Genomic DNA, 11,022 nt, shown 5'->3' on the forward strand with positions numbered 1-11,022 from the left:
CACCTCCCGATCTCCGCCGCCCTTTTGTGTTCCCCCCCCCCTTATGTAAAAAAAAAAAAACAACACAAATTTGTCACAAAAAGCACAGCACCCCTCATTTCTGCTCCCTCGTGGTGGTGGGGTGGGGGGGGGGTGCACAAAATGGCTCCCCCGTGGGGAGCTGCTGTGGGGGCTCCCCGAGCACCCCCGGTTCCCTCACAGGGAGCCCCGGGAGTGCTGAGGGGGTCCCGGGAGAGACCCCCGTGGGTGGGGTGCCTGGGGAAAGGGTCTGAGGGTCCTGAGGAGGTGCTGGGAAGGAGTGGGAGGCGTGTGGGAATGCTAAATATTGGGAACGCTTTTTGTGCGTGAAATAAAATAAAAATAAAATAAGATGTTGAAGCCTGCATCCACTTGGCTGCCTCGTTCTCTGCCTCAGCATGCTGCGTCCTGAGCTTGCTTCTGGGCTTTGGGATGAGCAGGATCGGAAATAAAACCCCGCTCCTGGCTGGGGCATCCCATGAGAAGCCGCTGAGGTGGTGCCTCGCCGGCCTGAGCGAGGCAGCGGCTGCAGGATGCTGAGGCTTGGGGTCTGCTGTCGGTGGAAGCTGGAGAAAGCGCCCCAATGTGTCCGCTGCCCATGGCCGGTGACAGCAGAGGGGCCGGGGAGGTTTTCTCCTCAGGCTTTGTACCGCAAGCTGGCGGTGTCACGGAGCAGGAGCACCTCCGCTGGGAGAGGGAGATTCCCTCTCGTGGACTCGCTCCAGGCGCTCGTATTTATGGAGATTGCAGCCAGCACTCCACCCTGTTCCTTTTTCCATGCGGGATCCAACAGAAAAACCTCGCGCGGCGGTCACGTGGCGGGTTCCTGTATCTCAGCGGTGGAGCAGCGGCTGGAAAACAAGCCGCAGCAGTGCTCCGAGCTGCTCCTGCTCGCCTCACGCACGCTTGCTGGGCAAATCCTTCAAAACAGCTCGTGCAGAAATAGCCAAAGCACGGGACGGAGGGGTATTTGTGTGGGTAGAGCCGTAAAAATCTCTTGGTAGGGCAGCGTGTGGGAAGAGCATAGGAAGGCTGAGGTACTCGCTTCTCGGAAAGCAGGAGGAAGTTGGGAGTGTGCTTGTGCTCTTGGCAAGTCACTGGTCAGGGCTAGGCTGGGACGGGACCGGAGAAAACAGCGTGAGCAGGTTCTCCTGCGAGCTCGCCGCCTCCCGTGTTGTGCCTCGCAGCCTTTCCCGCACGTCTCTGTCTTTTCCAGGCGCTTCTGGGGGAGCTGCTTGGCACACTCCTCGCCTTCCCTTCTCCCTGCCTTGGCAAAGGGGACGGAGACTGGGAGCGTGATGAAGTGGCCAGAATGGGGATTTTATTTCCAAATCTTCCAACCAACTGTCCCGTGTTTTGACTGAATATCAGGAAGACTCTATTTCAAGCTCCGCATGACAAAATTGGTTTCCTAAGAACAGGGCTTTGTTTCATCTACCTTTAAAATTGTATCACAAAAAGAACTGCTCCATTTTCAGCAGTGACATTTTACCTGTACTACTGGCTTATGGCTCTGTTACCACCCTTGCTCACGGCCTAAGATGTGTGTTGAGGTTTGTCATAACGTGCCTTTTCCTCCTTGTTTTCTCCAGCAGCTACTGATATCCTAGACATTGATTTAACACTGAGGAATATATATATATATATATATATATTACTTTTTTTTTTTTCTTTCTTAACATTTCTAGTGCCTTCCATAAGAATTTCACTCGCTTGCCCGTGGAATATTGCTGGGATGCCTGAGGAAGGAGCCAAGGACAGCAGAGCATGGAGGCTGGTGGACAACGCTGGGTCAAGCAAAGCTGGCCAGGCTTGGCTAGCTGTGTCAGGTGAGAAGATCTCTGCTGCTTAATTTAAACCTGATGAAGAACATAACCTTCCTTTTTTATTTCCCCAGTGACACCTTGTTGCAGGAGGCAGATACAGAGGAGTTTGTTTATTGTGACAAGCAGGGTAAGGCTCAGGTTCATAATGGATTCCAACACACAATGCTTCTTCATCTTATCTGTTTTTTATTTTTTTATCATTATTTTCCACTTTAGGAAGCTATAGGAGGAGAGCTCGAGAGCTGTACTTGAACACAGATGGTATGATGGCACAGCATTTGCTGCAACTTGCTTCAAGTTATGTTACAGAGTTCATTTTTAACATAAGCTTTAAACCTTTATTTTGTAGAAAAGTCTCATTGAAATGGCAGCTACCCAAATATAGACTATACATTTTCAGAGGTATTTGAATGTTTTGTGGTAACGTGGTGAAAAATGAACTGATACGAGAAAATAGAATAATCCTTACAGCCTTACAAGTGCACAAAAATCCATGCTGGAGTGTGTGTGTCAGCTGAAGCACAGGTATGCATCGTATCACTTCTTGGTACCTCCAGGAAACACAGGGCAATGGCTTGCGAAGTAGGCTGCAATACAGTAGGTAGTGTTAATAGGTTTGTGGAAGGAAAACATCAGCCTTTCCATTCACTTCTTTCCATTATTTCTGTTTTTGGAGTGAATGGAACGTCTCCTGCAGCAGCCCTAATTGCCACTAACCATAGTTTTTGTTTGCTAGCAGCCCCATATGTCAATAGACTCTGCACTCGTTCTCCTTTAAGTAAGCTATTTTTGCCAAACACCATTTCCACTTCTCTGGATTTTACAAACGCTGCCATTTGAAACAGATCCAAGGAATTAGACATTACTCACCTTTGCATATGCCGTCTCCTGAACAGATACTCTCCTGCTGTCTTCTATTCTTACATTTCCTGCACTTTTCCCCCAGCGTGGAATGTTATATTTTGTCTTGCTTGCTGCAGTTTTGACCAAGGAGCTCGGCCTCTTAAAAAGATAGGCTTTAAGCAGTTTCCCTTTCCTTCAAATGCATTTTCTGTGCTGCTTTCCACACGGCTTTTTGTTCGATGACTTGCACTTTCACTATCTCAGACTGTCAGGCATACTTGTCAACAGCTAGGAGCAAAAATTCATTTGTGGAGTTAGACACATTAGCATATAAAAGTATATCTATGTGTGTTTATTTACAGCGCTTCTCACTTCACTTGCTTCTTGAGAGAGGAAGAAACGGAGTGGGAAAAAAATGAAAACGGCCCCAGATGTCTTTTATTCTCCCTCGAGCACAGCATTTAGTTCTTTCTACTTCCCTCTCATCGTTTCTCCTGTAAGTGCTAGTTATTCTCCCCTGTGCTTAACCATACCCGACTGAAAGTGGACGGGTGGTTAAAGGAAGGTTATCCGCTTGCTGGAAGAGGACAGCAGGAATTTTGGGGGAGGTTATCCTCACACAGCCTAGGGAAAGCAGTCCAGGAAGTCAGTAGGAATAGCTCTTAAAGGTCGGTGAATGCTGTCCGGAACTGGGAGGCAGAGCGTTGCTCGATCCTGGAGCTAACCAGGAGGCGGCTGCTGCTGCTGCTAGAAAATGGACATGTTCTGATTGCCTTATTTTTTCCTGGGAACAGGAAAATGAGGAAAGGCAGCCTAGCAAAGGGCATTTCTCAGGAGACCAGGAGATGATTCGGCAAATCTATGGCCTATGTGGGGAGAAAGAAGAGATGGCAGCTCTGTCCTGTGGTGTCCAGCCATCAGGAGCCACTTTTCTGAAAGCTGCTTGCTCAAAACCCTAGCTGTTGTGAATTTGTTTCACACTTTTCTGCACCAATTCTCAGGTTATTATGTTGTATATAGGACTATGGATCCTTACATAGTCTTTTTGAGCTTCTGTAGGGCTTTGAGCTGCTTGCCCCCACTTAGCAAAAGCAAGATCTTCAGAGTATCACCACCTTTCTGGAGTAAAACTTTCATCAAAATTTAAAGGAATCCATCATAGCTGCCTTCAAGTCTTTCCTTGGCCACAACCTGTGATTTAAAAGTCAAACTTCAAGCTTTGCTGATAGCATTAGTGGATGAGATATTTCCTCTCTTGTGTAGTCTGATTGAGGTCTTGAGTCAGCTAACACACTTTGTTCTCAGGACATTCTTGTAGATTGATCAAGCAGAGACTTTACTGAAGGAAGGATGCATTTTAGACTTTGCATTTTGTTCCTTTTTTTTTTTTTTCTTTTCTTTTCTTTTCTTTTTTTTTTTTTTCCCCCAGTGGTCTAACATGAGTCAGATTCTGACTCCGTGTCAGGTGCCAGTGATAAAAAATATAAATTGTGGATAGGGCTGCTATTTTCTGCCACTGAATGGAAAGCAGTTGGAGCTGCTGGGTCTTAAATGCCCTTTCCCTCCATTTCCCTAGAGATTTGCTGAGAACCTTCTCCAAACTCCTCACCTTTCCATCCATAGTCCATTTTTATTAAAAATGGCACATCTAGCTGAAGAATCAGAGCAAGTCCTGCTTCAGTAAGCAGGTACACAGGAGTTAAATTCTCATGTTATTTTGGATATGGACTGGTTTAAATGCATATATTAGGGAGTTAGTGCCTGGTTGCAAGTGTCCTGAAGGATGATTCCTGAGATTCTGCTGTCAGGAAAATGCAAACATCATTTTCACAAAAATAAAATGTAGATTTTTTTTTAACATTAGTAAACATTTTGTCACAAAAGTGATGTGTATCCAAGAAGGATGTCAGAACACCACCAAATAAATGGCATAGAGCAGGTAGATTATGAGTTAGCACGTTCCTTGGTTCTGAAAATAAAAGTGATGTGAAATGGCAACTTCCTTCACAGAACTTGTCGCCAAATGACAAAGATAAATTGACGCTGCTCTTTACTTCCTACTGACCTTTCTGAGAAAGGAAGCTAAATGCAGTTCTTCCTTGTTTAGAAAAAGTTCCAGCAAGGTATGAAAGCCCGCAAGTTTGCACAGAGGTCACTAGAAGCTGAATTTAATCTAAAAAACTTTTATTTCTGACATTTAGTGTATGACATGGCAGAGAACACCAGAATGTATTTAAAGGGCTGCAACGAATTTCAGTACCAAGTTAGCTGCGAGTTAGTTTGAGAGGTTGGGATGTTGTGTATAAAATGTAGCTCCATGGATGGATCTTATTTGATTCCTTTCCTTTTAGTGTTCGAATGCATGTGCGACATTTGAGCACCTACATATTGAGGAGAAAATGAGCAAATTCTTGAACTGCTGAAAGCTCATTTTCAGAGCAGGCAACTTGCCACGGCTTTGGGTGTATTTACTTTCCCATGGAAAATTCATCCTATTTCTGTGTTGTACCTGATTTGATTTTGCAAAATTAAATGCAAACTGAAAAGCTATGCGGAAGAATAAAGTTCAGCACTTGAATAAGATTGATTAATCAGACTATTTTGAGAAGCAGCTAAGGAGCATTTTAGGGATGCTGCTGCAGTTATCAGAACTGTGAAGAAATCAAATGAAATATCCCCAACCATCAGCACAAGGAGACTTAACGTGAGTGTTTAAAGACACTTGGCTAGACAGAGGCCTGCGAGTGGAATATATATGGTTTATGTCTTGTGATTTTATTATATTCTCATTCTTAACCGATTGCCCAAATGCTGAGTTATTTGTGTCTTCCAAAGACGTATTGAATGAGTGGATCAGATATGTTTTCTTCTCAATTTCTCCCTACAGGAGACAAGATGGATGAGGCCACTGTCAGGTGAGATCACTGGCTGAACCCGGGTCCTCTGGGGCTGAAAGTATGAGTTGGAGTGAAGTTAATACCGTGCTGATAAAATCACCATGCATTGGTCTTATCCTGGTACTCTACATAGCCCTAAATTACACCCTGAATTACTAAATCCTGAGTAATTTGGTTGGTCTATAGCTGAAAGCAGTTCTTTTCTTTTTGCAAACAATAGCCACGGGGATTTGGGAACTTGGAACTCTCCTTAGCTTGTGTTCATTTCCTTTATGTGTAACTGTTCTTGAGCGAGCGAGATAATACATAAAAAGTGTTACCAGAAGAGACAGGATGTCTTGAAGCAGACTTGAGACTAACATCATTCTATTATACTTACTTTGATTTATTTTTGGACTTATTTTTTATTTATTTGAGCTTACGAGCTAATGTTATTTTAACGTTGATTGTCAGGAAAAAGGTTCTGTAATGTCTTGTTTCATATCTGTTCTGTCACTAAATTTCAGGCCTCCTTGCCTTGTATGCATTTATTCTGAATTAATTTGTCTGATATTTTTTAAACGATAAATTATTTACTGTGTTTACATTCTTTAGAAATATACAACGGCTGCTACAGTTGAAGGCATCAGAAGAAATGCTAAGGTGTGCTCGCAGTTCGTATACATGTAAGTTGCCAGTTTCATATAGCCTGAGGACTTCTAAAGGGCCTCAAAAACGAAGTAGCATAGCTAGTGTATAATAGATGAGAACTCTCACTAAAAACATGATCAGCAGGTAATTTGTTGAACCTATATTTTTAAAAGGAAATCCAAGGAATTACTAATACAGTGAATTGTGTATTTGTTTATCATTATTCTTTAAAATGGAATGATGCAGTAACTCAAAGATCATTTTCTGAGGTGGTCTTAGCAACCACAATTTCTAGAGTAGAAAAGTCCATCTCCATAAACTCTCACTGTTACCTGAATGGTTAAATAGAAGTATGGATAAAGGAGAATTTACTAAAATATTTTATTAAGATTTTTCATAAACCTTTGGTGAAACTAGCAAGCTACTAAGGAAATTCAAAATGTAGTTTTACAAGGGAAACTTGGGCCCTGAAATAAGTATTTAAGCAAATTCATTCAAGTTACAGGCATTAACAGCATTTTTAACCCCGACGGTTTGCTTAGTGCTGTGGGAACTTGCATTTTCCACTGGTAAAATCTCTTCGTTCCCTTGTTTTTGCTGCCGAGCATGTGCAAAACCATCTTGACAGCTCCAGGCTGCTAAGCCCCAAAGAAATACACAAAATAAGCATTTTCTTGCAAGTTTCCTCTCAACTGCCTGTCAACTTCGGTTTTGCATCCCAGCAACCAATTTCCACTCATTTTGTTTTATACTGACTACATTTATCACAATTTATTTTATATTCTTGATAGGATATTGAAAGAGGCTCTCAGGGCCACAGATTGCTGCTGAAATGTTAGACAACATTTGGCACGAACAGGATCAGAAATTAAAAGCTGTGTTTTTTTTTTTTTTTTTTTAGCCTGGTTGCCTTTGAAACGAAGTTTATAGGATTGTGTTGTTTATCTCTCTGTACATTCAGCAATTCCCCTTAAAAAACTTCGGGACCCAATTTCAACCGAATTTGAAAGATGAAATCTCAAGATAAATAAGGTTTGTGAGAAACTGCAGCTGTACAGAGGACAAGGAGCATAATTAAATGCCTGCACGGTGGAGAAGGCAGGTGGAAGCCAGCCTTTTATAGCAGTTGAGAGCAGCCAGCCAGCCAGAGTGTGCTCAAAGATTTTGATTGAGCATAGCATATGCCCTACATGGAGGGTGGGTTTTGAAAGATAACCTGAGGTTATTAGGGCAAAGGAGATTTTAGGAGACAACACAAGACTGTGAAAACAATCAGTCAAAGCCCACTTCACTTGTTTTATTTCTTGCAGAGCAACTCGACTCTCTTGTCCTGCCTCTTCTTCCTTCTTTCCACCCTGAACACCTGCTTTCCTCCCAGAATTTTGGGAGTCTGTTACTATCTTTGCATTCCCCCTGCTCTCCTGGCTCAGTATCAGTCCATGTAACTTAACAGGCGTACAAATTTTGTCTGATTTAGTAATGAGGTCTCAGAGGTACCCTGCTGGGAGCCAGTTACTGGCTCTTTCTTCATCCAAAAACTTCAGCCAGGCTGTTAGGATGTGGAGAAACCGGAGAAACAAATTACTTGCCTCCTTTTTGTCTTTTCTCTCAGGTTCTACCTCAGGATGGGTACCTTATCTAGAAGAGGAAGTTTTTCTAGATCTTCTCCGGTCAGTTGTCTGCACAGGATGACCCAACCATGCTGTGTCAAAACAAAGAACAGCTACGCACATAGCACTGTGCTGTGATAAAAGCTGCTCTTCTGCACAGTGTCCCAGCTTGTGAAACCTGTCTGGTTTTGCATAATAGATAAGCCTCAGGAAGTATAAAAGTAGTGGGAGTGCTTGCAGTGTGGCCAAGTTACAGTTTTACAGTCGTTTAAAGGTCAGCAGCAAATCGACATCTACACCCAGTCCTGCAGGATAAGGTTTTGTAGGGACAAAGCTCTCAGGCAAATACCTGCATCATTTGCCTATGGCCATACAGAAAATCCCAGGCTGAAGAAGGGACCGAGATCCCACCCTGTTGCTTGCAGGCCATGGCCAGAGTTACCAAGCCAATCTTTCTCATCATTTACCTAGCACAGACTTTGAAACCTAAGCCTTGAGGAGAAATTTTTGAGGAAAAAACTCCAGACCTGAGGTCTCACAGGGCAGCTACTCTTTTTCCTCCCTAATTTCTGGATTCTCTCTCTCTCTCTCTCTCTTTCTTTTAATTTATTTATTACTTGAAAATGAGTTTTGTATGAGAAGAAAGTTAAACTGCTGAAGGAGACTAACAAGTTTATGGATGCGATTATCTCCCAAATAGTTAATGTCTCACTTCTCAGTTAAACATTTATTTTTTCAAACTTGTTTTCAGCCATTCTAATGGGCTTCTGGCTAGGTTAATTAGGAGTGCAACTAGGCTGAAAACAAATGATCTCTGTGATAGGATAGGCAGCATGCAGGCAGCAATAACAGCAGTACACGAACTTCTGAATGCTGTGAATGCCTCTGGACTTCACCAACAGGTGTGTTGATCAGCTCTCGTTCTTCTCTCACTAGAAAAATATCACCGTAGCTGGTTACAGCTCATGCCTGCAAGTGCAAAAAGCTGCATAGAGACAACAGTGTACAAGGAAGACTTGTTAGGCCATGGATTGAGGTCCTTACCAATGCCAAATAAAAACTCAAAATCAGAGGTTGGGTGCTCTTCTAAGGAAAATTTGGATTTTTTTGCCAATGTGCAATGATAGTTGGAGGGATGAGATTTGGTGGAAAAAATCTAAACCCCCAAAACTTAGTGTAAAAAATGTTCCACCTGCTGTGAAGACAAACATCAAGGAGGTTAATAAGAGAAGCCTGAAGCATTTCTATGTTCAGAATTTGGCTGAATGAAGAGAAGCAGTAAAAAGCACAACTACAGGTGAAAGCCACAGATGGTCTTAAAGAATGGGAAGATCTGTGCTGCATCCTGCAACTGCTGGAAAGGAGAGGCACACAGGGGGATTAACAAGCAGATCACAAGACAAGGTGGAGATTTGGAAGAGCTATGGCTGATGGTCAGGCAAGAGGATCTTGAAGCATCATGGAGCACGCTTAAATCCACAAGTCAGTGCCGTGTGTGCTACAGCTACTCAGCACCAAACAAGGAGCTCTCCAGACCACTTATTTTCTCCATCTCCATCTGTATCTCTACAGATAGTAAGTAGGTGATGAAGCAAACCTGGTTAAGGGTTTGCTTTCTGCTGGAAGTTTCAAGCTATTGTGCACGTGTCCTTGATGTGCAATCCCAGGCCTGCCCCTGAACCAGGCAGGGATGACTCAGGGAAGGCTTTTCCTTCCGATTCTCAGGTAGAAGCCAGGCTGCCATACCCTTACCTCAGCTGTCAACTGAGAAGCCTTTACTGGCACTTGTGCAGCGTGCCACTCCCAGGGAGATTTGGGAGTTTGTTCTGCAGTGCCTGGCACCACTCCTACATTCACAGAGCAATTCACATCTCCAGCATATCACCTCTCCACCTAGGTAAGACACAGCAGCTCAAGGGGGACGTTCAGAGAGCTCTGCCAGGCTTTCCTCTGGATTTTCACAGCACTGAAGCACCCCTTGTCTATGCCATGCCAAAAAATCCCCCCTCCCCATCATGATCTTCCTCCCACAGAGCAGCCTTGCCGGTGATTTTGGCCTGCTCCTCCCTTCCCCAGCACTCCCCAGCGAGCTTCTTGCTCTGACAAATTCTCCCCTGGCAACAATAGCTGCCGCCGGGTCCCTCCCAGTCTGTGGTCATGGCTACTGGGGTGTGAAGCGCTCTGCCCACCTGAGTCAGAAATGCTCAGCAGCTCTGCTGACAGCACTAACAAAGAGCCAGGCAGCAGAGGAATGGTGCTCAGCCCTCAGGACCAGCCCGGATGTAAGGATTGCTGGCCCAAACGCTGCGATTTCTCAAATTATTATTGCTATTTTTCATTTCTAGCAGCCCTGCAAACCAGTTATGAATTTATGAATCCATCCCACACGTTATTTTCGAACTACCTTGTCTTCAGAGAAAAAAAAATACCAAAATAAAAACGTTTCTCCACCTAAAAAAATGAGCCAGCGTTATGTCTGGGGAGTCGAAAAGAATCCCCAAATTAGGCTACAAGCAGATGCTGTGTATTGTTTTGATTGCAGTTGTTCTAACTGACTATGTTTGCAGATCTGTAAATGTTCAAAGGGATTTAAAAATATAGAAGGCACTTTTTTTTTTTTTTTTTTCCTTCCAGAGCCTTAAAATTTAAATTCTATCTCCATGCTCGCTAGAAATCTTTTTTTTCTTTTTTTTTTTTTTTTTTTTTCCCTGCTTGTTTTTTACCGAGCTTCCTACGGAAGATCCCCTTTTTCTTTGCTTTTCGAAGGGAGAGCCTTCAATTCATCTCGGAAACGTTTTCAGAGCAGGCTGAAACAGAAGCTGCAGAAGCTCGGGAGAAGCTCAGGGCTGGTGGGTGCTCATTCTGCAGCCCACCCATTTCGCCTCTGCTCGAGGCATTTTGCCTGGATCGAGTGCCTGTGCTCCTCCAGCACTGCCCCTGCAGCATCTTCCTTTGGGCACACGTTCCTCAAAGTCAAGTGAGCAGCCTCGCACCTTTAGCTGGCTGCAGTGCTGATCCTCCTCCGAAAGGTAACTGAGCTTATTTATTTCACCCAGCAGCGATCACTGGATGAGGCACAGCAGCAGAACCAGGGCTCCTGGCTCTCCGTTGCAGCCCTGCCCAGCAGCTCAGGATCAATGCTCTGCTGTCCATTTTGGCACAAATATGACATTTCAGCAGGAGCTAAAGGTTTCCTGG

General features: G+C 44.0%; 1 long non-coding RNA gene across 5 annotated transcripts; it reads left to right on the plus strand.

Moving 5' to 3' along the window:
• Positions 1-99: 99 nt before the first annotated feature.
• On the plus strand, positions 100-10,422 carry LOC311432313. Of its 5 annotated transcripts, none has more exons than XR_014689975.1 (7): positions 100-992; positions 1,707-1,847; positions 3,050-3,183; positions 5,575-5,602; positions 6,179-6,249; positions 7,116-9,399; positions 9,550-10,422. It is a non-coding gene; the product is annotated as an uncharacterized lncRNA (long non-coding RNA). The 5 variants fall into 5 exon arrangements; XR_014689976.1 differs by having other exon boundaries at positions 7,116-7,246; positions 7,827-10,422; XR_014689974.1 differs by having other exon boundaries at positions 7,116-10,422.
• The last annotated feature ends 600 nt before the right edge of the window (positions 10,423-11,022 follow it).

Source organism: Aythya ferina, assembly GCF_964211825.1.
Source record: "Aythya ferina genome assembly, chromosome: 2".
NCBI classification, from domain to species: domain Eukaryota; kingdom Metazoa; phylum Chordata; class Aves; order Anseriformes; family Anatidae; genus Aythya; species Aythya ferina.